We start from the raw sequence: 8,948 nt of genomic DNA, 5'->3' as shown, positions 1-8,948 counted from the left end.
AAGGTCAGAATCATTAATACCTGGCTCCCTTGAAGAAAGCAATAGTTTTCGATTTGGACTCATTGACTACCCTAACCTAAGCAATAGCCTAAAAGGAGTACTGGTAGCATCTACGCTTGTGGACCTTTCTAAGGATGTAATTCCTGTGAGAGTCGCCAACGTGAGTGAAAGGCCAAGGAATATCCGGAAAGGCGAAGTGTTAGCAACTTGTACTCCCGTAAACTGCATCATTAGAAGAATCAATTCCCCCGAGACTGTGTCTTCTGAGTCCTTGACATCGAAGTTAATTGGGAGTGCACCCTTATCGAAGGATCAAAGAACTGCTGCGGAACAATTGGTGGACGACTTCAAGCATCTGTTTTCATCTACATCGGAGGATGTTGGCCGTACGAATTTAACGCAGCATAGGATTTACACTGGAGAACACCCCCCTATTAAACAGCATCCAAGACGACTACCATTCGCTAAGAAGGAAGAGGTTGAAACCCTTCTGAAAGAGATGAAGGAGAATGATGTAATCGAACCCTCATCCAGTCCTTGGGCCTCTCCCATCGTCTTGGTCCGAAAGAAAGATGGCTCCACCAGATTTTGTGTCGATTACCGGCGGCTGAATGAAATCACCAAGAAAGACAGTTACCCTCTTCCACGGATAGACGACACCTTAGACACTCTTTCCGGACACAAGTGGTTTTCGACCCTGGACTTGAAGAGCGGCTACTGGCAGGTTGAGATACACCCTGATGACCGAGAGAAGACAGCGTTTACAACTGGACAAGGCTTATGGCAGTTTAAAGTGATGCCCTTCGGCCTCTGCAATGCACCAGCTACGTTCGAGCGTCTTATGGAGACAGTGTTAAGAGGACTTTCCTACGAATCCTGTCTGGTCTACTTAGACGATATCATCATCGTGGGACGCAGTTTCGAAGAACATCTGGCAAATCTTAGGAAGGTGCTGCAAAAGCTTAAGGAAGCCAATTTGAAGTTAAGCCCGTCCAAATGTAATTTGTTCCGCCGGGAAGTGAACTACCTTGGTCACATCATCTCTTCTGAAGGTGTACAAACCGATCCAGAAAAGGTATCTGCGGTCAGGAGTTGGAGTCGTCCCGAAAACATCCATCAGCTGCGAAGTTTCCTGGGGCTCTGCACGTACTACAGGAAGTTTGTAAAGGGTTTTTCCAACATTGCACGACCTTTGCATAAGCTGACGGAGAGCAAGCAAAAGTTTGAATGGTCCAAAGAATGCGAGGATGCATTTCTACGACTGAAGGAGGCTTTAACATCAACGCCTATCCTCGCCTATCCTCAGCCTGAAAAATCCTTCATCCTGGACACTGATGCGAGCAACGAGGGCATCGGAGCTGTTTTATCCCAAGAAATTGACGGAAATGAACATGTCATCGCTTACTGGAGCAAATGCTTATCAAAGTCGGAGCGAAATTACTGCGTCACCAGAAAGGAGTTACTGGCCATAGTGAAAGCTGTAGAACACTTCCATCATTACCTCTACGGCCGAAAATTTCTGCTTCGGACAGATCATGCCTCGTTAACTTGGCTTTTGAACTTCAAGAATCCGGAAGGCCAGATAGCCAGATGGATACAGCGGCTCCAGGAATATGACATGGAGATCAAGCATCGAAAAGGGTTATCTCATGGTAATGCTGACGCTTTATCTAGGAGACCCTGTCCTGAGAACTGCCACTATTGTTCCCGAATCGAGAAACAGTATGGAACGACTAGCCCTACCGCCTATCAGGTGACAGTGACTCCAACATCATCAGAACCTGATCCATGGAGTGATGACCAAGTTCGAAGAGATCAACTTGAAGACCCCGACATAAAACCAATTTTAGAGTTCATGGAAAGTGACAGTCGACGCCCTAGCTGGCAGGACGTTTCCATCTTCAGTCCTGCAACAAAAAGATACTGGGCTTAATGGAACTCACTCCATTTACGGAACGGCGTGCTACACCGGAAATGGGAATCTGACGACGGCAAGACATCTAGGTGGCAGTTACTACTTCCTCGGTCCAGGATTTCAGATGTTCTGAAAGAAATACATAGTAGTGCGACTGGAGGACATTTTGGTGTCTTGAAAACTCTCAATAAAGTTCGGGAGCGCTTCTTCTGGAGCAAGGCGAAGGATGACGTGGAGAAGTGGTGCCATTCTTGTGACGCCTGTGCTGCTCGTAAAGGACCGAAGAAGAGAAGCAGAGGGAAGCTACATCTGTACAAAGTTGGAGCTCCTTTCGAACGAATTGGGATCGTCATCCTGGGTCCTCTACCAAGAACTGCTGATGGGAACAAATACATTCTTGTTTCCATCGACTACTTCACCAAATGGCCGGAAGCATATCCCATTCCAGATCAAGAGGCTACTACCGTAGCAGAGACTCTAGTCCAACATTGGATCTCGAGATACGGAACACCTTTGCAGATTCATTCCGATCAAGGGAGGAATTTCATCTCTGCTGTGTTTAAGGGCCTATGTCAAATTTTCGGAATTGAGAAAACTAGAACAACACCACTACACCCACAATCGGACGGCATGGTGGAGAGATTTAACCGCACAATCCTGAATAATCTCTCACTTATGGTATCCAGAAATCAACAGGATTGGGACAAGAAGCTACCTTTGTTCCTGCTGGCCTACCGCAGTGCTGTCCACGAGACTACCGGATATGCCCCATCTCAGATGCTCTTCGGACGAGAGCTTCGGCTACCTTGTGATCTCGTCTTCGGTCGTCCTCCGGATGCTCCTTCATCGCCTGAGGAGTACATCCAGGATCTCCAGGCCCGGTTGGAAGACGTTCATAACTTCGCACGAGAGCGAATCAACATCGCGGCGGAGAAGATGAAGACCCGATACGACACAAGGTCTACTGGACATGAATTCAACGAAGGCGACAAGGTTTGGTTATGGAATCCCATTCGACGGAAAGGTCTTTCACCCAAATTGCAGTCGCATTGGGATGGACCCTACAAAGTCGTTAACCGACTGAATGACGTCGTAGTGAGGATCCAAAAATTACCTAATGCAAAACCTAGGGTTGTACATTATGATCGGTTAGCCCCATACTATGGCCATAGTTCATGAGTATTACGTAAACAACCATGGTTGATAACATAAAAGTTGTAGATAATTTTTGCTTTTAATGTTTAGTAATATTTCTTGTTATTATTGTGTTTTCTGTATCTGTTAGTTATTAATTAATGTGTATATTTGTAAACTTGTGATAGAAGTTTGGCACCCTTTCTGGGGATTGTACTGCCCGGGACGTGCAGTCCTTAGGAAGGGGGCAATGTTACAAATTCTGTAAATAGTAATTATTGTAGGAACGTAACCTGTAAATAGTTTCCCGTAATGAATATACAACCCCTTTTTTTCATTCGGCTAAAGTATACGACCCCTATTTTCTTTCTTTTCATTGATAACGGTCTACTACTTTACAGAAGCGTGTGGAATATTGGAGAAATTTCTTTTCGGTGTATTTAAGCCGTTAGCGATGGATAAACAGTTTAGTTTCGATTGATATTTCGAACTGATAGCATTTTGCTCTGTTTATAGCGAGGCATTTCGCTGTGTTGTTTTCGTATTTGGAAGTAAATACGTGTGTAAACGTTGAGTTTACGGTGTTGTGTGATAATTGCTTAGTTGCTGATGAATAATTTAGCAGTTGTTGAAGATCTTTCCTGTACATAGTGTAAATAAATTTCCTGTGTTTTTATCAAGAACTGTTTCTTCATTTCAAGAAAGTGGAAGTCGCACCGAATCCGTTACACTATTTAAAATTTCATCTTATCCTCACTGCTTTGGAAGTTATTGTGCTAAATATTCTCAATTAAATTGCAGTTTCATGAGGATTTTAAGTTATTTGTATGGAACAAGTTCAAACATTTCTATCCTAATTTTTGACTTAGTCGCCATATTTTGTGTCATTTTGTGAGATTTAAGCACTTTTAAGTCTCTTTTAGTGACCTAGTTTCCAAAAACGGAATAAGATGCATTTTGCAATGCAAACTTTTGAAAATAATTAAAAATGGGCCTTTTTTTCAGAAAATTCTTAATTATTTTCTTGAAATATGCAAAAAATGTTTTTCAGAATATTATTTTATCCTCATTGGTTTAGATGCTAATCTACTAAATACTGATTATTTCGTCTAAATTATAGTTTTTAAGGATTATTAATTATTTATAGTTACTTTTTTGCAACTAATTCAAAAATCTATTACCCTATTTTTTTTTCGTAGTCGCCATGTTTGGTCATCCGCAAAATGTAAGTAGACGAGACTATTAATCGCCTAAGTTTCCGAAAATATAATTGTATATTTATCTCAATACAAACTATTAAAAATAACATACAATGCAAAAAAAAAAAAAAATATGTTTTTTTTAAAGGGAAATTTTATCTGTATTTGATCCTCATTGTCTTGGAGGCTTTGTAGAAGCTATTTCATTTGAACTGCCGTTTCCTGTTGACTTCTCATTTATTTATTCTTTTTTTGCAAAGATCAGAAACCTATTTTAACTTAAATTTTCCATGTGTGAAAAAAAGTATTGAATAATACTCTTTTAGAATGTGCTAAGTCCTCTTCATTTATTTATTTATGAAAGTTGTAACCCCCCCCCCCCCCCATTTGTATTTCAAAATTTAGCGATAGTGTTGGCCACTAAAATTTTGGGGTCTAGTGGCCACTTGGAAAATTCCCGAGAATTGATCTTTACTATGAAGTTACATAAAAGCTCTACTTCCAAGCACGAGAAGTAAATTGTGTATTTTATTCTTCAATATGTTCTTATGCAATGCATTTTTAATACACGTATATGCATTAAAAAATATTTAAAAAGAGATTGCAGCTTTATTAAATCAAACAGTTATGTTTTTTTACTTTTCATTATGTAGCTACATGCTTTTTACTTCCTTTTACAAAAAAGGAAGTATTGTATTCGCGAAAAAATTTTCACTCAAAAATCGCCCTTAATTTCCATTTTGCTCACCCCCAAATGAATGTTGAGTTTTTTTTTCGATTCGACCACATGCGGAAAAGTGCCTAAGAATGTATAGACACGCGAAATATCCATTTTGACCATCACCGAGGTAATTACAACGACTTTTCTCGTGACGTCTGTATGTATGTGCGTATGTGCGTATGTATCTCGCATAACTCAAAAATGGTATGTCCTAGAAAAGTTGAAATTTGGTACATAGACTCGTAGTGGGGTCTAGTTGTGCACCTCCCCTTTTGGTTGCTTTCGGATGTTCCTAAGGGGGTATTTTGCACCTTTTTGGGGGGAAATCATTGTTAATTTCGATGTAAACTCAAGTGGCGTTATAATTTGTCGGACACTTGGCGATATATCGCCAGTCTTTTGGTCGCCAAGTTTTGTCGCCAACTTGGCGACAAATTTGGCGGAGTTTTTTTTTTTTGGTTTCAATTTGGCCATTGTTGGTGATATTTAGAGAATAAATATTGAATCACATTAAAATAGCGAATAATGGGGAAATGACATTAAATTGGAGTAAAAGGAAGTCATGTGATGCACACATCAGCTCGTTTTTTTTTTTTTTTTTTGGTAAAATAATTTTATTTTAATCTTGGTTGTAGCTTTGCTGAAAATCAAACATGAAAATTCAGAAAAGCATCATAGTGGTGTTTAAAACTTATAGAAGCTTGTGGTACAGAAGGAAGGTTTAGCAATGGCCACGATTTCTTGCTCCTATTTTAACCCTCGTTGCTCCTATTTTTTCCCTTCATTGCTCCTATTTTTACTTTCTTCTATATCTAATACAGTAGAGAACCAATTATTCGTGAAGTTCGGGACCATCGCTGTCCCGGTTTTCTGGATCGCTAAAAAGCGCTATTGGCCGTTTGTTTATGAAACTTAAAATACTATTATAAATAGTAATACATATTAAAATAAGAAGAAAACAGTTCAGAAATGCTTATTATTGAAAGTTATACATAAGACCTGTGACCCTCACATTCATTTTAAAAAGGGGAAAAAACCAAGTTTTCCATTTTTTAAAACAAAAGAAAATGAAGGGAAGGGCAAGCAACAAGTTTTTGAACATAAATGTGCGATTTTTCTACTATAGTGTATGAAATAATTTGTTTTCTTAAAGGCGCTTCTTTCTTTTTTTTTTTTTTTAATTTCTGATGATTTTTTTTTGATGTTTGCGATTACGGTAGTTATTGATAACTATTGCTTTTGCATTAAGTTCATACCAATAGAAATTTGATTTATGAGTCTTGCGTTTAACGATTTCTAGATTCCACCATCAACTATCCAAAAAATTCGCAAATCTGGTTTTCGGTGTTTCCCGCGCTTTTCCGACGTCACTTACGCTCCAAACGGCTTTAATTAGAGACTATTCAATAAAATATTGCATTAGAATGTGACAATATTCATTTCTTTAGTATTCAGTTGGAATATATATCGAAACTATGCGAATTATAGATGAGTAATATGGTATTTATTAAGAAACCGCTCATATTCTTTTAGGTATTTCAAAAAAATGCTTAGTTTTTCAAAAATTGCCGAAAATGCGCATTTTTTAAAAATGGCGGGAAAATCGGCAAAATGTTGCCGGTTTTCTGGTTTCCCGGTTTTTTGGTTCACGCATAAAAGGTTCTGCACTGTATATAGAAGAAAGTATTGGATTCGTGCAAATTTTCGAATTTCGAATTTTGACGGATTCGAACGTTTTGAGGTGTGCTGAGTCCATTTCCACTATTTTTGGAAAATGTCTGTCTGTCTGTGTGTGTGTGTGTGTGTATGTATGTGTGTCACGTCCGTGTGTGACCAGTTTTTTGTGGCCGCTCTACAGCACAAACTACCCCATAAAATCGAACGAAATTTGGTACACATATGTGCCCAGTAAGCAAAATATCTTGCCTCAGTATTGCATAAAGGTTGACATGCAAGAAAAATCATCTTGCATTAATACTGCCTCAATGTTGTTATGTTACTCCCTTTATGCTGTCAGCAGGCTGCCACAATATTGACTGACAAGGTGTATGCAGCATAATATCAGGAAAATATCAAGGTAGGCTGCTTTTGTAACATTGCATACGTATTGATATGACAGGATAATATCAAGATGTTGTCATGACAGCATGAAATCAAGGTCTAGGCAAGATGATCTTGCTTTTGTAATATTGCATACGTATTGATATGACAGGATAATATCAAGATGTTGTCATGACAGCATGAAATCAAGGTCTAGGCAAGATGATCTTCCTTTTGTAATATTGCATACGTATTGATATGACAGGAAAATGTCAGGATACATTGACATGACAGTATGAAATCAGCACGTTTGCAAGGTGTTTTATCCATTTATTTATTCGTATTATTTTCACTTAAAACTCGAGAATTAAATTTCATTCTTTAATTATTTCTGTTATTCTTCAAGATAGTTTTCTAGCCTGAGAATATTTTCTTAAAGCTGACATCCGATCGGAAATTCATATAAAGATATTAATAGTACTCGCAATTTAATTGTAAAAATGAAAGTTTCTTCGTTTTGCGTAATACTTGACTTATTTTTTAAATTCATGGTTCTAATTGTATTATAAAGACATAAAATGCCTAGTTAGGAATAATTGCGGAAGTTTTTATGGCACATTTAAGAGTAAAGGTAGCAAAATAATAAATAAATAAATAAATACAATAAAGTACATTTTCAAATGGATGTCAGCATTGAAAATATCCCATGGACAAAACATATGAATTTATCTTAAAGAATAACATAAATACCATTGAATAAAATTAATCTTACGTGAGATTGAAGTGATAATACGAAATTCTTGGCTTCATGCCCTTTGTTTCGAAGTCTAGGGAAGAAAAAAGTTATTTTCGGCCATTTCTAACATTGATCGCACATCGTCTGCGAATCTGCGATATGACTTGTTTAGTACTATATTAATAAACAAATGCAGTTATCAGTCATTCATAAGTTTTTCCTAAAACAATGCTATTCCACACTAATAACTAAGCAACCAACTTAACGAAGCCTAAAAGAATGCAACGCCACGTGCAACACCTCTGAACCGATTGAGGTCAAAGCAGGAAGAATGTGCCAGCAATGCGAGGGACGGTGTGTAGAAAGAACTGTGCGCATGCGCAAGTATCAACGAAGGTCCACCTGTTCTATTGTGTACTAATTACCTTGACGGCGACAGCATGAAATCAATATCATCTTGACGGCGACAACATGTATGCAATGTTGTTATTGTAAGGTAATATCAATATTGATTTTTTAAGATGAATGCAATGTTGCATACGTGTTGTTATTGTAATATTGCTTTTTAATCTTTATGCAAGCTTTATGCTGTATGAAACACGTCAATATTGACGCCGTCAGTATAATATCAAGATCTGTCAAGGTTGATGCAAGAAATTTTGCTAGTAGGGTGCCCCTATGTGAACTTGTGCCCATTGGTTTTTGGCGCGAATTCCTCCAAGGGGGTGGAGCAATGGGACGTTTTTTGAGTTACGCGTGCTTGCTATTCCTCAGGAAGTAACTGGCGGAATCAAACAAAATTTGGTCCATATGTTGCCATTAACAGGAACAGGTGCTGATTCAATTTTGGTGTCAATAACTCAAACGGGGGTTGAGCTATAGAACGTTTTTTGTCGTCAATTGTGACTGCTGTGTCTCAAGAAATAATGAACGGAATGAAAGAAGAATTTATCGGCAAGTAGCCCTTAGTGGGTATAGGAGCTGATTTTATTTTGGTGTCAACAGCTAAAAAGGGGGGTAGCGCAATCACCCGTTCTTTTTTTCCATTGTGAGTTGTTTTGTGCCCTATCTCAAAAAGTAATGCTACGTTCTGGTTGAAATTTGGAATATATGTGAATCCATATGTAAACCGGATTTGGTTCAATTTTGACGCCAATCGCTCCAAGAGGTGTTGATTTCTTTTTTTTTTTTTTTTTTTTTTTG

The sequence above is a fragment of the Uloborus diversus genome, unplaced genomic scaffold (genome assembly GCF_026930045.1).
Source record: "Uloborus diversus isolate 005 unplaced genomic scaffold, Udiv.v.3.1 scaffold_11, whole genome shotgun sequence".
Taxonomy (NCBI): Eukaryota; Metazoa; Arthropoda; class Arachnida; order Araneae; family Uloboridae; genus Uloborus; species Uloborus diversus.
The sequence above is the reverse complement of the archived record's forward strand: the minus strand, read 5'-3'. Positions refer to the sequence as shown.